Raw genomic sequence first — 23,828 nt, forward strand, 5'->3', positions numbered from 1 at the left:
AGAAGCATTGCTAATAAGAAGGCAGCAGGAGATGATGGCATCCCAGCTGAACTGTTCAAATTCTTGCGAGATGATGCTGTCAAGATAATGCATGCTATATGCCAGCAAATTTGGAAAAGACAAGAATGGCCATCAGATTGGAAAAAATCAACTTATATCCCCATACCAAAAAAGGGAAACACTAAAGAATGTTCAAACTATCGCACAGTGGCACTCATTTCACATGCCAGTAAGGTAATGCTCAAGATCCTGCAAGGTAGACTTCAGCAATTCATGGAGCAAGAATTGCCAGATGTACAAGCTGGGTTTAGAAAATGTAGAGGAACTAGGGACCAAATTGCCAATATCCGCTGGATAATGGAAAAAGCCAGGGAGTTTCAGAAAAACATCTATTTCTGTTTTATTGACTATTCTAAAGCCTTTGACTGTGTGGACCAGAACAAATTGTGGCAAGTTCTTAGTGGTATGGGGATACCAAGTCATCTTGTCTGCCTCCTGAAGAATCTGTATAACGACCAAGTAGCAACAGTAAGAACAGACCATGGAACAACGGACTGGTTTAAGATTGGGAAAGGAGTACGGCAGGGCTGTATGCTCTCACCCTACCTATTCAACTTGTACGCCGAACACATCATGCGACATGCTGGGCTTGAGGAATCCAAGGCTGGAGTTAAAATCGCTGGAAGAAACATTAACAATCTCAGATATGCAGATGATACCACTTTGATGGCTGAAAGGGAAGAGGAACTGAGGAGCCTTATGATGAAGGTGAAAGAAGAAAGTGCAAGAGCTGGCTTGCAGCTAAACCTCAAAAAAACCAAGATTATGGCAACCAGCTTGATTGATAACTGGCAAATAGAGGGAGAAAATGTAGAAGCAGTGAAAGACTTTGTATTCCTAGGTGCGAAGATTACTGCAGATGCTGACTGCAGTCAGGAAATCAGAAGACGCTTAATCCTTGGGAGAAGAGCAATGACAAATCTCGATAAAACAGTTAAGAGCAGAGACATCACACTGACAACAAAGGTCCGCATAGTTAAGGCAATGGTGTTCCCCGTAGTAACATATGGCTGCGAGAGCTGGACCATAAGGAAGGCTGAGCGAAGGAAGATCGATGCTTTTGAACTGTGGTGTTGGAGGAAAATTCTGAGAGTGCCTTGGACTGCAAGAAGATCAAACCAGTCCATCCTCCAGGAAATAAAGCCCGACTGCTCACTTGAGGGAATGATATTAAAGGCAAAACTGAAAGACTTTGGCCACATAATGAGAAGACAGGACACCCTGGAGAAGATGCTGATGCTAGGGAGAGTGGAAGGCAAAAGGAAGAGGGGCTGACCAAGGGCAAGATGGATAGATGATATTCTAGAGGTGATGGATTCATCCCTGGGGGAGCTGGGGGTGTTGACGATCAACAGGAAGGTCTGGTGTGGGCTGGTCCATGAAGTCACGAAGAGTCGGAAGCGACTAAACGAATAAACAACAACGAAGTGTAATAGTCTTGGAAATCAATGTTCCAGCCAAATATAGCCAAGACTATTTATGAGTTGAAAGAAAGAATCTCTTTCTTTCATGAACCCACAAGCCTCTGAAGGTCCTGATCCTCTGAAATAAATAGTTTAAGCATCTGGAAGAGCTGGAGATACCTCATTTACTTAATTTCTACAGTTATTCTGCAGCAGCTAAATGTATAGAAGCATTTAGCAGCAACTAAACATATAATTAATGCAGGAAAAATCAATGATGTATTTAGGCTTAATATCTTATTTAGGACAGATGTAGCGAAAAGTTTCTACTCTCTCAAATTGGATTGTTTGTTTATTTAGCTTATGTACCGCTCCATTTCCAAAAACTCAGAAGGCTGCAAAATAAACATAACAACAAGATAAACATTAAAACATAGAAAATCAATAATTTTGCTGGCAGTCAGCTGCTAGGTATACTTTAATGTGTTCACCTGGTTTACTACTCTGACACTTTTCATTCATGTCCCTGTGGGAAGGAAAAAAAAACAGATTTAGTAAAATTGCTTGTCAGGTTGTCATTCAGAATCAGTTTGTCTAGTTGCAAAGAAACCTCTAAAACCTTCACTGTTGAAGTGTAGCTTAGATAGTTCTTCAGAAAAACTAGGGTTAATGTACTGCTGATTCAATGGGATTATAAAACAGTCACATTAAACTTTTGAAATGTGTAGCATTTTTTAACAACTTCTTGGCACTTGTCTTGATTCCTTTTCTTAATTAATGGACGATATGTAGTGAAAAAATAGTCATAAATTTACAGCCCAATGTAATAAATATACATCAAATTTTCTAGTAAGTCAATTCATTGTATACATTTTATAATGATTTTATTAGACATTACAGTTAAACATATAAAAACTAATGCAAACTACAAAAAGTAAAAGAAAAAAAGAAAAATAGTACAGAAAAAAAGAAAAAGAAGAAAATAATAATATAGAAAGAAAAACAGAAAAAAAAAGAATATAGCAAAGAAAAAGAAAATAAATTTATAAAGAAATGACTTCCCCCTTTGTCACATCTCTTAAAATACAACAAATGATCTCTTCATCCCATATCTCATTTCTTATTTATAAACAGATTCTTAAAACCTCATCATTCAGTCCTGCTCAGCAAAAGTCCACTAAGTGTTACCAGAAATAACATCTATTTTAATTTTGATCAAATAAACCCACTTTATATTCCTTCCTTTTACTTTGAACAATCTTAATCTTAACCTTTAATTCCTTCAAATAGAGCTTGTTTTCTTTTTCTTTTCTTTTTTTTTGTCCCTTCTCACAAAATTCTTTAATGGGTCTCTTTTGTAGATCAAACTATATGAAAGTTATCCAAGTTGCTCTTTTGGTTTGCCATTTGTGTAGTCTTATGATTAACTTCAAAATCTTATTTCAAATCCATATGGACCGTTAGTCCATTTAAAACTTTTCAAAATCAAAATTCTAATCAGCTTTTTGCTGTTTATTCCAAAAAAGAGGTTTTTTATGTCCTTAAACTTATCTTTAAAACTTCTTTCACTAAGGCTTAAAGGAAACTCACCCAGTGAGTGTTATAAACTTTTCGATTGAAAGGTTTTTAATAGTTGAAAAGCAGTTAAGAAGCAGTTTCCAAAAGTGGTTAAGAAATTAGGCTTGGCAGAATTTTGTGTCCATAAGGCTACATTGTGGCTGTGAGCTTGGTGGAAATCCCTTGACTCCCAGCCACTCGTCTCACAAGCCAACTGCAGAAACCTCAGATCATGCAGTCTACTCACAAGAAGCAGCTGTCTGGAGTGCAACTGGTCAATCTCATGATCTTTCTTTATCTGGACTCTACTCATCTAGCCACTGATCCTGCCACAATGCTGTCGCTGCTCCTTTGGGTCTAGTCTACCATGAATCCTCACCAGAAGTGTATTATATACATTTTTATGAAAAATTTTGGTCAAAGCATTTGTGGAAGAGCAGGCTACTTAGCAAAATTGGAGGCACCTGTGCTGCCTTCTTCCCCTCCCATTTGAGCCTTCTCCCCAGCATCAGCACGGCAGAGTTGCCAGTAAAGCTGCAACCCTGACACAGATGTGGGAGGAGAACAGAGGAAATGTGTGTTTTGCAGCTCTGCAGCCACCAGCAAACTGAGTACAGCAGCAAAATGAAAGAAGGTATTTTTTTCTTCAGAAGGTGTGAATGGTCTAAAAGGGAGGAAAAGAAGTATCGAAGCCCAGCAAGACAAAGCACAAGTAAAATAGGTGTAAGAGCTCTACGTGCTGGCCATTAACAGAAAAAGAAGAAATCTCAGGGAGAGGGGACTTAAGACAGAACAGGCTTAAGAAAGAAATGCTGATGCATACTATTAATAATATAGAGCATAGTCTATAGAAAATTGTAATAGGTAATAGTAATAGAGCAATAGTAATTGAATAGTAATAGTATAGAATATAGTAATTGTCACAGTAATAGTAATTATTATAGTAATAGTATAGAGATAGCAATAGAACAGAATATAAGAAGCACTCACACAGCACTTTTATATCTTTGTTTTTGCAAAATAAAAAAACCTCTCCAACCCTTATAGGGAGATAAGATCCAGGATCTAGTCTAGTGCTTTTGTGTCTCTCTTGGGTCTGGGTACAGTTTAAAACAGAACCCGTGACAGTATTCAAATAATTTCTTAGGTATACAACAAAATACAATAATTTCTTTGGTATACAACAAAATCTAATAATCTTCATTGTAGAGATGAACAATCCAACTAAAAATCCTAAACAAACAGTAAAATGAAAATTAAATCAATTACAGAACTACAGTACATATTAGATGTGCAGTATAAAGAGAAAAATATTTTTTTAAATTAAAAATTCTAAGTTTTGAGCTTAGCTAGCATGTTTGGTGTTTCAGGCTTTGATTATTTACTGCAGTCTGAGGCAATCAAGGAAGTAGGGATTGTTTGAGAAAAGCAAGATTAGGTGGGGTAGAGAAAGTCTGAGAATTAAGTTAAAGCAGGTTAAAGAACCTCTTGAGTACTAGACAGAAGGGGCTTTTGGAGACTCTGGATGCTGGACACTGGCTATTAGGCAGTATTTAGCAGAAAAGAAAGTCGAAGGAGAGAAGAGAAAAAGCATGCACATATAGATCATTTCCCCAGTGGTGACTTATAGTAGCTTGTAGAATCATGTATCAGTTTTTGTGCCAAAGTAACTGTCAGGTAGACAGGCTTTCTATCACCTCAACAATAGTTGGATGATTCTGTGAATATGCTGTAAGTCTAGTGGGGAGGTGGCCATATTCACTTCAAAGGGATTGGGGTGAAAATGTAGAAATCTCTGTTTGGAAGCAGAAATTCTCCCTGAAGACAGAAATGCTGATTCAAACATTTACAGTCTGCTGTTCTTTCTCTAAGCGTTTCCTAAGGGTCTGCTGGACCAGTCTGTAGAGTAACTAATGAATGGAAGTAGTCTGGCTACAAATAATAAAAAGGGTTCAAAATGGAACAGCAATTCTTCAGTGTCCCAGGATCCCTTTTCCTATCCCTTCTTAGCTAGGACTCATTATTATAATGTTCCTTTTAGTTGTATCAGTTCTTCCTGCTATGTTTATTAAACATTAAAAACATTAAAAAGACAAAGATAAAAAAATCAAATACAAATGAATAAACAAGGGATTTAAAAATGTCATGGAGGTTATATTTTCCAGTCTAACATTAGTTATACTGGATTGTAAATAACAGTGCATTTTTTTTGGTTTATGTGAGAATCAAGCCTGCCTCTGACTCAGAAATTGAAACTCCTTCTGAGTCAGAGGAGGAAATAGAAACTTATCCAGCTGAAACCCAGAAAGTGAAACTTGAAGGTGAGTCAGCAGCGCGGGAAGAGCCTAAGGCACTGATAGGCCAAGATTCGGTGGAGGATTTGAATCCTCCAATCAGTGTGCACTAACGATGGGCAGAAAAGTGTGCAAAGGAGAAGGCAGCCTGATTGGCTGCAGAAGGGTCCAGGTGTGCGAAGGATCGGCATAAAAGGCAGACATGCGAAGAGCAAATTGCTGGAGACAACTGATCCTACAAGCCTGCAGTGTCTGCAGAAGAGTCCCTACTAGCTTTGGAGATGGCATCTGTTACCAAAGAGGAATCAGCGCAATTGCTCTCCACTGAAGAGGACTTGAATCCTGCATCTGCTGCTGTCGAGGAAATTCTCATCGCCGAGCCCAGCAACCTCAGTCTTGCATCCAGCCTTGGCTCTCCGCGGTCATTTTGTGCGTGTTCTAGGTGCACTTCTCACCCTGTTTGGAGATTCCAGCCGTGTCCAGCATCTCCAGTCCAGCCTTGTCATGCCTCCAGTCTGTGGTTTCACCCTGATTTTTGGTGCAGCCTTGCAATTTCCCTAGATCACCGATTGGTTCCTGGTCTTCCGTGCAGCTTTAGTGTGCCTTCAACCCAGTTGCACAGTGATTCTTCAATCCAGTCCAGTCGCATTTTGAGTGCTCAACCTTGTTCAGGAGTTTCACACCTATCTGATCATGAACCCGAATTGCTGTCTAGTTCAGTGCTTCCAGCTGAGTCCAGTCTTGCCTTGAGTCTTCAGCCTTGCTCCAAGTTCCTAGTCCAGGGTATCCAGCCTAGTCCAGGGCTTCCAGCCAAGCCCAGTCTTGCTCCAAGTTCTCAGCCTTACTTCAAGTCTCCAGTTTCCAGTATCCAGTCCAGTTCGATCCTTGGTTCTCAGAAGAGTCCAGGGGGCTTTGGCCAGCCCTGTTCAGTGTTCCCGTGCCAGTGTAATTCGAGTAGTATTCCAGTTTGAGATCTGTTGACTTCAGCTTCAGCAACGCCTTGCACTCCAGTTTCTCCCAGCCTTCCAGTCTCTGTTGGGGAGACCTCTTCCACTGCCTTGTTGCCGTCTCCTCTTGCAACCTTGCCGGTTTCCTTGCCGCTGCCCAGTTGGTCTTGACTGAACCTAGTTCTTTCTTGATTTAAAGGACTTAGTTACTGTAAATAGTTATTTAAGAAAGAGTATTTTTGATAATTAATCTGCTTGGCCGTCTCTAGTCTGAACAGAACAGTTTATTCACTTTGTATGGCCACCAATCTTACCTAAGTGAGTTACATCATTGTAACAGACTAAAAATCACTATTAAGCTCCAATCGAAGAAACTTCTATAAAGTTTCTTGAGGACGTTCCCCTCAATTTCATCCTAGCAGATGTGCATGCTGCTTCAGGTGAGAGGCATGGAGGCTTTGGCCTTTTAGAACAGGAGGCAGCTACAGGTAGTCCTCACTTAACGATGGTAATTGGGACTAGAATTGCTACTGCTAAGCAATGTGGTCATAGAACATGACATCATGTGACCATGTCGCTTACTGATGACAGTTCTGGCAGCTCCTGGTTACTGTTGTTAAGCGAGGACCACGTGGGTCATTAAGCAAGGACCTCATGTTATCATGACTTCTGACTTCCTGCCAGCTTCCCTGGTGACTTTGCTTGTGGGAAGCTGGCAGGGAAGGTTGCAAGTCATGATCTTGTGCCTGCAATGGTTGGAAATCTGGGCTGGTTGCCGAGTGCCCAGATCGAATCACATGACCACTGGGGCACTGTGACAGCTTGAACTCTGAGGACCGGTCATAACTACCACTTGTTCAGCACTGTCACAAGTTTGAACAGTGGCTGAATGAGTGGTCATTAAATGAGGACTACCTGTAAAGTTTATCAGAAGAAGCAGGAAAATTTCTCTTGGGTCTACAGGAATCTTGTCTCTTTGGGAGAACCAACTATTTCAATAAAGCAGCAGTTTATTCCATCTCTCCTTACACTTACTGTCTCTAGGTTTATACTCTCTCTAGATTTCTTTGGGAGGATTGGGAAAATGGGGAGCAGAGTTTGGGATATGGGTCATTCATTTTTGCTTGGCTAAGAAAGTGAATGCCAAATTTTTGATCCTGGAAAATTGCAGTTATAGAATTGGAAACAAAGGCCAAAGCTAATTTTAAGTGGCTTTAACTTATCAAAATGGATAAGCTTTACATTTAAATATTAAAGGTGGGATATAAAAAATAAATAGCAGTGACAATATAGTTAATATGATTACTGTCCAATCATTTATTTAATAATTTTCTCTTCATGTTGTTCACATCTGATATATCACTAGAAACAAACTGTCTCTCTGTTTCTCTCACACACACATTGTTTAAGTTTTATTATATTATGTTAATTATGTTCAATTAGTTTGTTTTTTCAACAGCCATTATTTTTTGGAGGAGAAAATGAAGATAAACTTTCAACAGATAAATGAAGATATATATTGAGTAGAGAAAATCTAATTTGCCTGCTGTATTGCAGTACAGAGGATGAGTTCAACTAGCCCCAGACGTGATGACGCAGCTAGCTCAAAGCCGGAAGGACGGCTAGCAGCCGACGGTGCTGGTGGTGAACGGCGAATCCGATGTTCTAAGGATCAACACACCATTGGAACCTGGAATGTAAGATCTATGAGCCAGGGCAAATTGGACGTGGTTATTGGTGAGATGTCAAGATTAAAGATAGACATTCTGGGCGTCAGTGAACTGAAATGGACTGCTATGGGCCACTTCACATCAAATGACCACCAGATCTACTACTGTGGACAAGAGGACCACAGAAGAAATGGAGCAGCCTTCATAATTAATAGTCAAGTGGCTAAAGCAGTGCTTGGATACAATCCAAAAAATGATAGAATGATCTCAGTTCGAATTCAGGGCAAGCCATCTAACATCACAGTGATCCAAATATACGCCCCAACCACAGATGCTGAAGAAGCTGAAGTAGAGCAGTTCTATGAGGATCTGCAGCACCTACTGGACAACACGCCTAAAAGAGATGTTATTTTCATCACAGGAGACTGGAATGCTAAGGTGGGCAGTCAAATGACACCTGGAATTACAGGTAAGTATGGCCTGGGAGAACAAAATGAAGCAGGACATAGGCTGATAGAATTTTGCCAAGACAATTCACTCTGCATAACAAACACTCCCTTCCAACAACCTAAGAGATGGCTTTATACATGGACTTCCCCAGATGGACAACACTGAAATCAGATTGACTACATCCTTTGCAGCCAAAGGTGGCGGACATCTGTACAGTCGGTAAAAACAAGACCTGGAGCTGACTGTAGTTCAGATCACGAACTTCTTCTTGCACAATTTAGGATCAGACTAAAGAGATTAGGGAAGACCGACAGATCAGCTAGATATGAGCTCACTAATATTCCTAAGGAATATGCAGTGGAGGTGAAGAATAGATTTAAGGGACTGGACTTAGTAGATAGGGTCCCGGAAGAACTCTGGACAGAAGTTGGCAGCATTGTTCAGGAGGCAGCAACAAAATACATCCCAAAGAAAGAGAAAACCAAGAAGGCAAAATGGCTGTCTGCTGAGACACTAGAAGTAGCCCAAGAAAGAAGGAAAGCAAAAGGCAACAGTGATAGGGGGAGATATGCCCAATTAAATGCAAAATTCCAGAGGTTAGCCAGAAGAGATAAGGAATTATTTTTAAACAAGCAATGTGCGGAAGTGGAAGAAGACAATAGAATAGGAAGGACAAGAGACCTCTTCCAGAAAATTAGAAACATGGGAGGTAAATTCCAGGCCAAAATGGGTATGATCAAAAACAAAGATGGCAAGGACCTAACAGAAGAAGAAGAGATCAAGAAAAGGTGGCAAGAATAAACAGAAGACCTGTATAGGAAGGATAACAATATCGGGGATAGCTTTGACAGTGTGGTCAGTGAGCTAGAGCCAGACATCCTGAAGAGTGAGGTTGAGTGGGCCTTAAGAAGCATTGCTAATAAGAAGGCAGCAGGAGATGATGGCATCCCAGCTGAACTGTTCAAAATCTTACAAGATGATGCTGTCAAGGTAATGCATGCAAATTTGGAAAACACAAGAATGGCTATCAGACTGGAAAAAATCAACTTATATCGCCATACCAAAAAAGGGGAACACTAAAGAATGTTCAAACTATCGAACAGTGGCACTCATTTCACATGCCAGTAAGGTAATGCTCAAGATCCTGCGAGGTAGACTTCAGCAGTTCATGGAGCGAGAATTGCCAAATGAACAAGCTGGCTTTAGAAAAGGCAGAGGAACTAGAGACCAAATTGCCAATATCCGCTGGATAATGGAAAAAGCCAGGGAGTTTCAGAAAAACATCTATTTCTGTTTTATTGACTATTCTAAAGCCTTTGACTGTGTGGACCATAACAAATTGTGGCAAGTTCTTAGTGGTATGGGGATACCAAGTCATCTTGTATGCCTCCTGAAGGATCTGTATAACGACCAAGTAGCAACAGTAAGAACAGACCACGGAACAACGGACTGGTTTAAGATTGGGAAAGGAGTACCGCAGGGCTGTATACTTTCACCCTACCTATTCAACTTGTACGCAGAACACATCATGCGACAAGCTGGGCTTGAGGAATCCAAGGCTGGAGTTAAAATCTCTGGAAGAAACATTAACAATCTCAGATATGCAGATGATACCACTTTGATGGCTGAAAGTGAAGAGGAACTGAGGAGCCTTATGCTGAAGGTGAAAGAAGAAAGTGCAAGAGCTGGCTTGCAGCTAAACCTCAAAAAAACCAAGATTATGGCAACCAGCTTGATTGATAACTGGCAAATAGAGGGAGAAAATGTAGAAGCAGTGAAAGACTTTGTATTCCTAGGTGCAAAGATTACTGCAGATGCTGACTGCAGTCAGGAAATCAGAAGACGCTTAATCCTTGGGAGAAGAGCAATGACAAATCTCGATAAAATAGTTAAGAGCAGAGACATCACACTGACAACAAAGGCCCCCATAGTTAAAGCAATGGTGTTTCCCGTAGTAACATATGGCTGCGAGAGCTGGACCATAAGGAAGGCTGAGAGAAGGAAGATCGATGCTTTTGAACTGTGGTGTTGGAGGAAAATTCTGAGAGTGCCTTGGACTGCAAGAAGATCAAACCAGTCCATCCTCCAGGAAATAAAGCCCAACTGCTCACTTGAGGGAATGATATTAAAGGCAAAACTGAAAGACTTTGGCCACATAATGAGAAGACAGGACACCCTGGAGAAGATGCTGATGCTAGGGAGAGTGGAGGGCAAAAGGAAGAGGGGCCGACCAAAGGCAAGATGGATGGATGATATTCTAGAGGTGACGGACTTGTCCCTGGGGGAGCTGGGGGTGTCGATGACCGACAGGAAGCTCTGGCCTGGGCTGGTCCATGAAGTCATGAAGAGTCGGAAGCGACTAAACGAATAAACAACAACATTGCAGTACCATATGTCTTCTTTTTCAAGAACTGCTCAAGTTAAATATGAGATTCATTGCTAGTGGAACCCAGCACTTTATTTTCATAGGGCTTTTAAGTGTTAAAAGGAAAACTTCATTGAGGCATCCCGTGTTCTGTACAGTCTCTTGGGGGTCCAGATGTAAATGCATTATCTAAAGTAGCTAGATAACTTTTCCCTAATTCGAAGGCTCAAACAAGTAGCCAAGATGTTTATGCCAAAAATATAACACTGTAGAAACAATAACTCAGTAATATTTGTCTGTCTTTTGTTGTGTTACCTACTCAATCCAAGTATATTTCAAATGATATTTGGTATTTTGAGCTCATATAAGAATTCTTATTTTGATTTATGATATTTATTTATTTATTTATCAAATTTTATCACTGCCCACCTCCCTCCCAAGGAGGGACTGCTGGGTGGTTATTTATCTCTTATAAATATTTATTATTTATAAATGATATATATTTTAATCTTATATTTATCTCTTATAAAGAAGAAAGAATCCACCCATGCATTTTTACCATATCCCATGTCTGTAAGAAATTTTGTAAGGCGTTTTCGCTCATATGTATTTATTATTCACATATCTATTACTGCCCATCTCCCCTTTTGTGGGGAGATGGGCGGTAATAGAAATGTGAATAACAAACAAATATTTGTTCAATTTAATCACTGGATTCTGTAATTACTAAGGCCCTGTGGTTTACTATGTAATATAACTGGTAAAAATATACCAATCTCCTTTGTTACTACAAATCTCTTCTTTATGTTGTTATTATGATACATATGGAAGATATATCTTTTAGATAAAACTGGTTATATAGGAATCATAAGAAAATCATGGGATGGTTACAATTTTATTTATTTATTTATTTTCTATCCCGCCTTTATTCTTTTTATAAATAACTCAAGGCGGCAAACATACCTCTTCCTCCTCCTATTTTCCCCACAGTAACAACCCTGTGAGGTGAATTGGGCTGAGAGAGTGTGACTGGCCCAAGGTCACCCAGCTGTGTGACAGCCCTGAAATTGCACAAGTAAAACATCATTCTGAATACTTAATCACATCTACCTTCTGTAACCACTAACCTTTCGACCAACATATTTTGCTGAGGTTGAACATCAGAACACAAGAAAACATTTTAAAGGCTAGGCCCATCTAATTTCCAGTCTAGAAGTTCATCTTTCCCAAACTAATGAGTATAACACATCTCAGTTGAGGATAGACTGTATTTGATTTGTTCATTTTTATCTGAAAAGAAAGTTGATTTTTCTCACAGCACTAATACATAATATTGGTGTAGACATGTAGTTTAAATAACCGAGTGAACTCTTGGCTTTAGGTGCTATCACCTATAATACATTAAATCTAAAGATATCTATTTGTTGGAATAGCTAAATAAATCCAACAGTCACAATCTGGCACTAAAGTAATTGACATCCAAGGCTTCTAATTTTGCCTGGGTATGCCCACCAGTTGCAATATATGCTACTTCTCGTTTAGCTAGGAAGGAATCTATTTCTTCCTGTAACTCTTTATTGCATTGTTACGTACAGAACAGAAATCAACTGAAAACAGAGTCTGTAAGTGTGTCTGTTAGAGTTCTTTTTAACATGTCTGTTCTCTGCTTGCATATTGTATATTATTATGTAAATGCTGTCCAAAACACTCTCCACATGGGAGAGTGTTTTGGACAGCATTTACATAATAATATACAATATGGGTGACCTCCAAACTCTACTGGTTGCAGTTTCAAAGTACTAAGGAAAAAGGGAAAACTGTCTTCCTCTTTACTTTTCCCTAGCCTCTGCTTCTACTCCATGTGCTTCCTAATTTTTCCAGCTCTTAAAGCAAAGACTGATTTAAACAATCCATCATTTGTCCATGATATATAAACAGTGTTCCTCTGTTTCAACGTATATATATTTTTGAGCAGAACACTTAAATCCAAACAATTGTGTCCTCTGAGTTGGGGTCATTTCCCCCCTCCCCCTTTCCTATTGTACATGAATTACAAGGTAGTTGAGATGGAGGGAGAATGGATTATGCTGAATACATGAAATGCCTTGGGAAGGGGAAAAAGTTGGAGGTTTCCAACACGTGAACCAAACATACCTCATGCCATATTCACTTCCCCTATAGACTGTAGCTAGATGAAAAACACATGGAATGACTTGTTGAGTCAGAACACCATCCTTGTTATGGATTTGTTTTCTGAATCCAGACTTTTGAGTGTTTCATGCTGATGTTAGTAGGCTTGGAAATATCACAGCATGTGGGACCCAGTAAAACATGAACTTCATTTGTTTTCCTTGGCTTCTGTGTGTCATGATGTATTCAGGATTACAATTTCTGCAAAACTGTACAGTTTAGCTAGGTCTCGGCTGAATCTTGAACTTTGTCCTGTGCAGCTTAGAATGCCAGATAGCTTGTAAGTGGTTGATTTGATATCCAGCTTCCTCCCTGACGACGCATTAAAGTCAACATGGAAGTATATGAGATCATAAAGCCTAGTAGGCCTTAAACTCAAATAATAATTTGGGTTCTAGTCCATAGCAAATTAAAATAAATGACAAACTTATAATTACTTTTACCTTATTGTTAAAGTAAAATCTGAAAGCATTTTTGCAAGGTCAGGCTTAATTGACTACAAGCAAGGGTCACTCTATAGCCATTTTATGGGCAAGAACTGCACTGGGCAGGGCAATGATATGAGATCGATAGGGCAGTGATGCAAATAGGCATGGCTGTATCACACACAAGGCATTCTCTCAATTTTTGCCCCAGTTTTAAAGAGATTCTGAGCTTAGTGGGGAAAACACTCCTAGAGAAAGGTCTGTGCTTATTAGGATGCATAAATTCATCTGCTTCTTTGCTACATTATATGTTTGAACATATTTTTTTTAAAAATAAACATATTGAGCAGTTACTATGATTTTTTTAAAAACCAAAGGAAATCATTCTCAACTTGGTAGTTAAACAGCCTTTGGCCTTTTGGGGCAGCTGCTCAGCTTGTGGTCTTTTCTCTTTCATGTGGGTGATAAGTGTCTCTTAAATACACATTGAAGAGAAATTGGTACTTGCTGCTTCAGCTGTTGATGTGTGTCATCCAACATGGATAATTATAATATATATGGTCACAGTGTAATTTGAGAACAAGAAGACATTCTGGCAAGTTTCATTTTTTGTTTTGTACACTTTCTGGATTTCTTCCAGTCAGTTAAAATAAATGAAGTTATTTTAGTTGTAATCTGGAACTTTTCCATCCAACAAAAATGAATAAATGGGATGGGAGCTATGGTGAAGCAACAGACTACATGCAGACCAAATCCCTATAAAAAATGATTTCAGGATGATGGACAATTTGAATGGAATGAATGAATGAATGAATGAATGAATAAATAGTTTATAGTCCATCTTTCTGCCTGTCTGGCACTTGATATTAGAATTGTGGAGGGAAAGGAGCTTGTTTTTTTGCTCTACATATGATCAGTATATCCACTGTTTATTCTGCCCAGAGGGCTCTAGCTGCCCATCCTATACTGAATACTCCATGCCAAGCCTAGGGACTTTATCTCATATATATAGACTTGATCTATATATACGAGATAAAGGACAATAGTCCTTGATCCTTATAACCTGCTAAGCCACACTTTCCTTATTGAATAAATCAGAATTGGTGGTTTCATATAATACACTGAGCCAGCGGTTGTCCAACTATGCTTAACCCTCTAAAATAACAAATTTGTGTGAGCCACCATAAATGATGATGATATAAAAAAATAGCTAATAGAAGAATTAGACATTCAGGTATATGGGGCTTTTTGCACTATATTCTGGAGGTTTGAGATGCCAGCTTTCATCATCCCCAGTCACCTGGTTGGAATGTTGGGCTCTGAACTTCTCACACCAGGGAGAAAGCTGGGGGTAAATCTGCTGCTGCTCACTCCTGGAGACATCAGCTAACCTCTGATGGGTGGCAGCTGCCTCAGGAAACAAAGTGCCTTGCCTGAAGACTGGGTAGTGGGACTTTCTGATATTCTTGTCAAGTGCCTGCTTGGCAACTTTGGGCTCTTCTTAACGAGCCTGTGAAGCAGAGAGAGGAAGGTAGGTGGATGGAGAAAACATCTGGGAGAGAAAATGGAGAAGGAAAGGATAAGCAATCTATAGCTACCAGCCAGTCTTTCTAGTAGATGGCCTTTACAATCTCTGGAGGCAAATCTGGGGAGCCAAGGGGGTTTCCTGAAGTAGGGATTAGATACCCTTTGTTGTGAGAAAAAGGTGGCTATGTTGGCTTTGGGAACCCCCAGACCACTTGAACAGGCCTAAAGTTTGTAGGGCTGGCAGAGGGAGAAGGACTTGGAGGAGACTACTTGATATCAGAGGTGGAAAAGGAAGTGGCTGAGATACCAAGCCAAGAGGGGGCTTCTCTTAGTTCTCTGAGCATCTAGATTTCCAGTGATACATAGGCTGAACATGTGTTGGCTCCTGAGCACTGTCTGTCTGCTAGTCCTGCTATCTTATGCCCTTCTTCTGGTGACAGCATCTGGAAGTAGTTCAGCAACTCTGCCATTTTTACTAGTGGCTACCCAAAGTTAACCTGAGTTCTCTTCTCTTCTCTCTTCTCTTCATCCATGTACCATATCAATCATGCACATGCCTTTCAATCTGTCTGAGAAATTTGCAGCCCACCTCAAATTTGCTTACAAATGCAATACATGGATTGTGCAGAAGTAGTTGCAGTATGTGAATTGTATGGAAGACCAGACCAATCAACAAATGTTGTAAAGGACTTTTTTTCTATTTCTCCTCCTCTTCTCAGTTGCCCAACACTACTTTCCAGTATGTTCTATAGACTTTTCTAGTCCTCCTGAACTGTTATATCTGTGGGAGATATGTTACTTAAAGGGAGTGGAGGAATGATAAATACTGCTCCATGTTCTTTAAAAGAAAATGTTCTGCTTGGTTTGTGGCCTTTTTGTAGACCATGTCTGCATTCATGAATAGTGTTAAACCAAGATTTGCTTCAAGCATGCTTTGTTGAAGAACCACAGCAAGCTGGGTTTATACATAGTGTTTCAATTATGGTTTACAATTCATATTGGCAGGGTTCATAATTGCACACTTAGCTGCAATCAAATAAACTATGCTGCTTGGGTATAACATACCCATGTAACTTACCCATGGCTTTCTTAGTCACCTTACTATTTTGGCTTTGTACAATCCAGTGAATCATAACCCAGTTGTATGAACTGTATTGTACAGCACTGTCTCCTAAATTGTGGCAGTAGTTTAGTGTGTCTAGTGAACATCACCATTGGCAAAAAATACATTTCATCCTTTCTTTCCTCCCAGTTACCAAGATCTTGATGAAATGTTTACATTGTGCGAGTTTTCTCTTCGCTGTCCTGGGGAAAGGCTTGAACCAGACAGCAGTGCTAGTTATAGTAATCTCTTTAGTGGTGGCAGGTTCTCAGACACACACACACACACACAGATGGAAGTAACAGAACTGTTAGGATTCTCTTTAAAATGTTTAGCTGAAAGAAAACTACATAGCTACATCTCCAGGCACTAAGTATAGTAAACAACAGTGATTTATTATCTAATGGGTAAAAACTTGTACTTCATATGTTCATTTTTTTAACTTCCAGAAGAAAAGTGAAAAGGATGTCTGTGTGATTGATTGATTGATTGATTGATTACCAGTAGATTACCATGTGCTTCCAAAACCCCAGACCAAACTACCAGTTTTGAGCAATATTTTCATGGCTACAACATATTACATTAGAAAACTCTTAACAGGAGAAGCTTTTGCTTGAATTAGTACTTTATCTAGCTTGATAATCAATTTTTAACCATGGCTAAGATGAGGTACTACTTACAAGACCTAAAACATTACATTTTAGCCAATTTTGTCTATTTTGAAAGATAGCTTTGTTGGGGCAATTGTGATTAGAGGAATGTACTATATGTCTTGACTGTACAAAATAATTCTCTTTGAAGTTGCTCTAAGCCATGAATTGCTTAGTCTCTTTAGAGATTGTTTTTTTAAAAAAACAAAAAAACAAAATCCTTGGTGATACAATTTAGCCATAGCTACATCTCCAGGCACTAAGTATAGTAAACAACAGTGATTTATTATCTAGTGGGTAAAAACTTGTACTTCATATGTTCATTTTTTTTAACTTCCAGAAGAAAAGTGAAAAATATTTTAGGTTGCTCTTTCTTTTTTATGTTATTGACCTAAATAGGTTTGCTAACTTTCTATTTTCTACACTGATAGTGAGATGTTCAACTTTGTTATTGTTGTAGTTGTAAAAATAATCACGTAGAAAGAGAGAAGGAAAAATGGATATTGATATTCAAAAGAAGAAAAGAAAATGAAAAATAATAAAAACATTTTCAGGAAACCTGGCTAAGCTGAGGGAGATGTTCCCCTCTTGAAGATTCACCCACCTGGTTTTCAGGTGTAGCATCAGCCAAGAATCCAAGGCATGGTGGGGGAATGGCTTTGTTTATCTGAGATTCTCTAGTGACTTTCAGAGGCACTGCTCCACAGGTTGCTGGATGTGAGATACTATTAGGTTGGGTTCTAGGGATCAGTTGTGATTGTTGCTATTGTATCAGCCTCCCTGCAACACAGCAACCTCCTTACAGAAGGTCCTGGACTCTGTGGCTGTGATGGCAGTGGAGTTCCTCAGGCTTATGATCCTGGGGGATTTTAACCTGCCTTCTCTGGGGATACAGTCTGAGGTAGTTCAGGAGATCATGGTCATCATGACAGCCATGGGCCTGTCCCAGGTCAATGAGGGCCCGACACATGACAGTGGTCATATGCCTGATCTGATTTTCCTGTTGGAGAAGTGGCAATGTTATCTGTAATTGAGGAAAACTTAGGGTCAGATCACTTCCTGATAGTCCTGGAGTTTTCTGGTGCTGCCTTCCTCTGCAGGGAGGCCGTGTCCTAACAGTCAGAAATCACGCTGAGAGGAGGAGTAGGTCTCCAGTGTTTCTTACTGCTACATTAAACAGAATCCTAACAAACTGAAGAAGCATGGGAAAACCCAGACAGATAAACCCCGAAAGTTAAGGCGGGTCTGATCTGTGTCTCTTTGAATGGCTGTTTAATTCCTCAGTACTACGCATGCGTTTTCCCCCCTGGATAGAGGCCCCCTCCTGCTCACCATCAGTACTCATGACAGGCCGGACCTATTTGACTGGTCCATCCCAGACCCTATTGGGTGCCAGAGGAAGCTTGAGTTGTTCCTTGGGTTGGTCTGCTGCATGGCCCAACTGAAGTCCTTTTGCAGTGCTGTCTCTAATCTTGGATCCCTTAGTGAGGAAACGGTCTAGGGAAGGCCACTGGTGCAGCCCTGTGGATTAAGGTTTAGATGTCAGCATTTATGAAATAAGAGAGGGGCAGCAGCAGGTGGGATATATAGTACAAGAACCCCTGGAAGAGTAACTGGGTAATTCTGGGGCAAAGGAAAAGCAGAATAGGGGCATATCTAAAAGAGCAGGTCTGCTATGGGCAAGAGCATTTTAGGAGCAACCTATGTGGATCACAGCCAGGCAAAATGTAGCAACAAATGGAAAAGCCATGCATATGTTATATACCCTGAGAACAAGATAATTACCTGAGTTGGGCAAGGAAGGAGGAACCAGTTCAAGTGTTGCTTCAAAATTTCCTCCTAGGCCAGCTGGGAATTTCTCTCTCCCCCATTTTTTCTCAAGAAGTGAAGTATCTTTTGGTTAGGCTCATAAGTTTTAGCTTAGTTTCTTTTCCATGTTTTGTGTCTATTGCAGAGTTCTTGGAATAACTGTGCAGCCACCCCCAGGGGGCCATAATGCAAATTAGGAACCACTGTTCTAGTATATAATTAATAATATTACATGAAGTACTGGATTATATCAACTGAGTTTCATGCAATTGGAATTAGGAATATACCATGCAAATATTTTAAGAGTATTTTTTTTTCCCAGTCATGAAGTTGTGATTCAAAAGAAAAAGGAATGTGCATTTTTCATATGATGTTTAAGGACAATCTGTATAGATGAAGAAAAGATCTGAATTCATTGCATTATAGCTATCAGAAGAATTAAGTGATCTAAATTATATCTTACAAACATATATTAAGTTTTCATATCCAGATAACATTTATAAAGTGAAAAGAGATTGCAGCATATTTCAAAGGTCAGGATAGCATAGCAGAGCTCAGATAACTGCAGTGAAATCAGGATGAGACCAATGTGCATAATTTAACCATACAGGGCTTTGAAACTGGGAGGCTGACTGGAGCTGTCCAAATAGTTGTGTCTGGTGCTACAAAGTCCAGTAAACAAAATTGTCTGGAAGGCCAGCTATGATGTGGTGGAGGATGTGCTGCTCTTGCCAGCTTGGAGAAATTCCAAGATCAGCTGCCCAAGACATTAATCTAGCAAGATACAGTTGGCATCACCTTTGGTGGTCATGATGTATTCCAAGCAAAGTTGGAGTCTTTGGCACATGCTGAGAAGGATTTGAGGATATGATTCTCTGCATTCCTAGGCCAGGATGGAAGAAGACATTCTGAGAATGTCAACTGTCAATCTTCCTTTTATAAATGATTAAAAGAAGTGACATTAGTCATGCTGCAGGTAATAAAAGCTGGAGATTGTCAGGAACTGGGCTGGAACTTCCTTGATTTGGATTCTCTGAATGGTTTGGGTCAGCTCCAGATCTGGCACTAGCTGCTACTAAAAATGTAACACATTGAATTGAAGTGGGAACAAATGAAATCCTTTTGCAGAACCAACATTTTTTTATTGTAGCACTTGCTATCAGAAAAGTATATGACCAACAAACATAGTGAAGTATGACAGTTTCATTTATACAGTCAGTAGCTCTATATGGAGTACTTATATAATCCCCAAGAATTGCTTGTTTCTGTCTATTAAAGTATCTGATAAAATATCTAAACTTTCCACATCAGCATAACAGGAATATAAAAGGACATACCAATATCTTTCTATTTCAGCAAACTCTTTCTTATTAGCCAGTCTGTGTATCTACTGCAAGTAGTTTTATTTTCTTACTTATGTGCTGCCTATATATTCATTTACAAAATAAGGAGGAAGAACATTAGACCCTTTGAACAGCTAAGCACAGAGTGGTTGTATGTATATATGAGAAATATATAGAAATGTAGCCTTCTGTAGCCAGTGCTATGAACACTCTTATATGGCTGCTGCTGAATTATGTACCACTGAACCTGTTGCCACTTCCTACAACCTTAATTTCCATTTTGAAGGATGGTTTCAGAGATGAAAAAGAAGAATTCTGGTTCTACTTATAACACGTCTGGGGATAAAATAAGGAGAAAAGTATATGCAGTGGGTTCACATTGAAATAAGTCATAACATGATTTCCTTGTTTTTGTGTGAATCAACCCATTGTAGTTAATAAACTACGATGTACAGTTCAATGTGTTGTCAGAATAAAACAGTTGTCAATGGAATGTAATTAAGCAAATCATGATAAAGAGTGGTCTTTGAAACAAGTTGCAAAACCAAAGTGCAAAATCATTATTGCAGTATTCCTCAATAGTAGAAGGCACTAAAAAAGAAGGCTGGCCTAATTTGATTGTAAATTGCAGGGACAATGAAAAATGAATCCGTGAGCAAGGTTTCTAGTATTAACTCAATGGCTGAAATAAAAAGGGAAAACATTTTCTTAAAGTCAACTTTTGGTGACTTCATAGACTTAATTCATGTAATTTTCTTGGCAGTCGTACAAAAAACGATTTACTTTTGCCTTTTTCTAGGACTTTTTTAAAATTTCCCAGTAGTTAAAAAAAAAGAACAAGCAACATGCATTAAAAAAAAATCCAAGTGTTGTTTTAACTTAGGTCTGTCAAATGTATTAAAGAACCCTGAGTGTGCAACATCATTGTTTGGCTTTCTGCTTGGCTAGCAATATGAGACTAGCACAATCTGTGAAAACTTGTCAGCTGCTCCAGTGTGAAATGCTGCAGGTTCTCTCTCTCTCTCGCGTTTACATGAAGCCTCTAGGAAGGGTCATCTGTCAGTTTGGGGCAAGGTGTCATCAATACACTGATTTTGTATTGTCATAGCCACTGCTAGATAGGCTGTGGCTAAGTGAGCCTTTGCTGAGCTGCAGCTAGTGGACCAATTATTATCTGTCTTGGAGAAGGAGGTCTTGGAAACAGTAACTCATGCCTTTGTTACCTCTTTTATAGATTACTAGATTCCTGCAGTGTGGGCCACGTGGGGCTGCCTTTAAAGATTATGTGGAAACTGCAGTTGGTGCAAAATGTGGCAGCCTAGTTGCTGGTGAGTGAGAGCCACTACTCACACATAATAACAGTGCTCCAGGCTTTGCATTGGTTAACAGTAGGGATCTGAAAACAATTCAAAAGTCTATAAAGCCTTATATGAGTCAGCAGGACAGCAAGATCTGGGTGGCACCCCTGCTCTATTATACTGTTGTAGGATATAATGGAAGAATCTTGAAAGCCTGATAGAGTTTCCCTCTGCCCTTGCTCATACCAGAGAGAATCAAGGTGGATCTTCTAGAGTTTCTTTCTCAGTGTCGGCCCTTTAGAGTAGGCCAGACTAGGAATCCAAAGTCATGCATGCTAATACTAACTACATAATTATATGGTTATAGTAACAGAAACTTGCAAGTCAGAATGTACTTCCCCCTTCTCTCCCTATATCTTCATGAGGGTCTTGCCTGAGACGCTTTCTCAGGTTACAGTTCTGACCTGGACTCAGACTTCTTTTATCTGACCATTGTCTTGATTGTGGCTCTTCCTCCTGTTCCTCAAGGTCATTCCTTCTTCCCATTACATTCATACCCTCTCCTTCCACAGCTAAACTGATGTTTACTTGACCATTCTTCATTCCTTCTTCAAGTTTACCTCTATACTCTTCTACATTATTAGAATCTTAGTTTTATTTTATTTTATATTGAATAGTTTTGTTGTGCTATTTTTTATTGTAAATCACCATGAGTCTTCCAGGAATTATAAATATATTAAATAAATAATTTATAATGCAGTAACATAAGTAAGTGTTAGGCAGTTATTTTTATCTCTAACCATTTATCAATTTTTTTGTTGGAAGCTAGGAAAGTTTTGCTAGACTAATTCCCTATTTCCTTATTGATTAGATAATTTAAAAAAAACAGATACCAAGAATTTCTGTTACAGAGCACTAATACTTTGATAAGTTTTTGTGCTTGCATCTTTTCAACAAATTTGCTTTAACTAGTCTAATCTGATTATTTTTTACCAGGTAGAAACTGAAGATGTGTGCTTAAGCTAAACTTCACACAAACTATTTTAGTGTACAGAACATCATGGGTCTAGATTTTGGAACCTGGGATAGATCTGCACTCACTGTTCAAAAGACCATGAGGAATCTGGAATCCATTTCCAGCTCCTCACATAGGAAAGTAAGTGACCAATGCAGTGGTTTGGATCACTCATGAGCTGTTCCTCTTCACTGAGTTTGGCAATTCAGTGTTTCTTGACAGCAGTGTACTAAATGAAGATTTAGCTGCCCAGCTATTGATGCTTTCTTCCACCCACATCAAAAATACATTTTTCTATTCTGGGTTAATAAGAGGGGATGGAAATGCATTACTCTTCTTCATACAGTTGCAGTAAATTCAAAAACTGCATTGAAAATGCTCATAAATTTCCTTGAAAACCCCAATTTCATCAGAGCAGCCTCTCTGAGGTTGAGTACTCTCCAGATATATGAATCAAGTCCCAGAATTCCACATCAGCCTAGCCATTGCTGAGAATTCTGGAAGCTGAAATTGGCACAGCTGGAGAGTGTCCAGCTTGGGAAAGGCTATCTTAGGCTAAACTTCACCACACTTTTGCATCACAGCCTTATAGCAGCATTCCAGATGGATAAAATCTGATTCTGTCCAGTCTACATGACTTATTCATGTTAACTCACAGGAAGCCAGAATACAGATCATGATTCAAGAGAAGTGAAAAAGAAAATATATGAAATGACTGATATTTATTATCACTGTAGGTAGTGAATATTAGGATGTGTTTATATTCAGAAATGCAACTGCTTTGTTTTAATTGCATTTTGCTTATATTCTATTAATTTTGGAAGAGCCACATATTTCAGGAACAACTCAGCTTTATTCAGTTGGTTTCCTGTAGCGAGGAAGACAAACATTGGCTCTGCTCTAATATAGCCTTAATAGATTTCCTCTTTTTGCATTATTTATGAAATTAATTTTGACAGCAGGCAGGTTTTTTAAAAAATTACTCTAATGTTTGCTGGGAATGCATGAAAGCATAGTAGCTGTGTGTTTGGTAATTAAACAATGAATCACATTATCTGCCACATCAAGCTCTGAAGTTTTCAATTATTCAGAAAATGTTTTTTCCTGGGAGCTGTCACATCCTTATTAGCATGGAGCTGCTCTAAATCAATCATGCACAGACAATTCATAGACCACCAGGTCTGTCACCTCCAGTTAGCTCATAAGATAAAGTTAGACTGAAATAGTGAATGTAGAAGGATTGATAGGAAATGGTACCTGCAATATTTGCCTGGTTTAGATATAATAGTAAACCATTGTTTTCCACTGTGAAAGCAGATACAGTGCCAAACATCTTTATTCTCCTGTAGTGGAGAAAGATACTTTTAAAATATTCTTTTAAATTTACAAGGAAAGGATTAAAAACCTACATGGCACTTTTGTTTTGTGCATATACTGTGTATTTACTTTTATTTATTTACAGGACTTATATGGCCACTTATCTCATATAATGACAACAATCCTTAAACATGCTTAAAAACAAAAGTGCCCTTCCCCCCAGGCACCAGACCAAACCTCTTCCCAGCTCAACCCCCATCCTAGTCCAATGCTTAGGAAAAGAGTCAGGTCTTCACAGCCTTCCAGAAGTAAAATACCCTCACAGTACTCATAGGACAAATGTACTGTGCCCAAATCTTGCTTCAGTTTACTGAGAAATGTTCAGCGATAAAGATGGCTGGACACT

The sequence above is a fragment of the Candoia aspera genome, chromosome 8, assembly GCF_035149785.1.
Source record: "Candoia aspera isolate rCanAsp1 chromosome 8, rCanAsp1.hap2, whole genome shotgun sequence".
NCBI classification, from domain to species: domain Eukaryota; kingdom Metazoa; phylum Chordata; class Lepidosauria; order Squamata; family Boidae; genus Candoia; species Candoia aspera.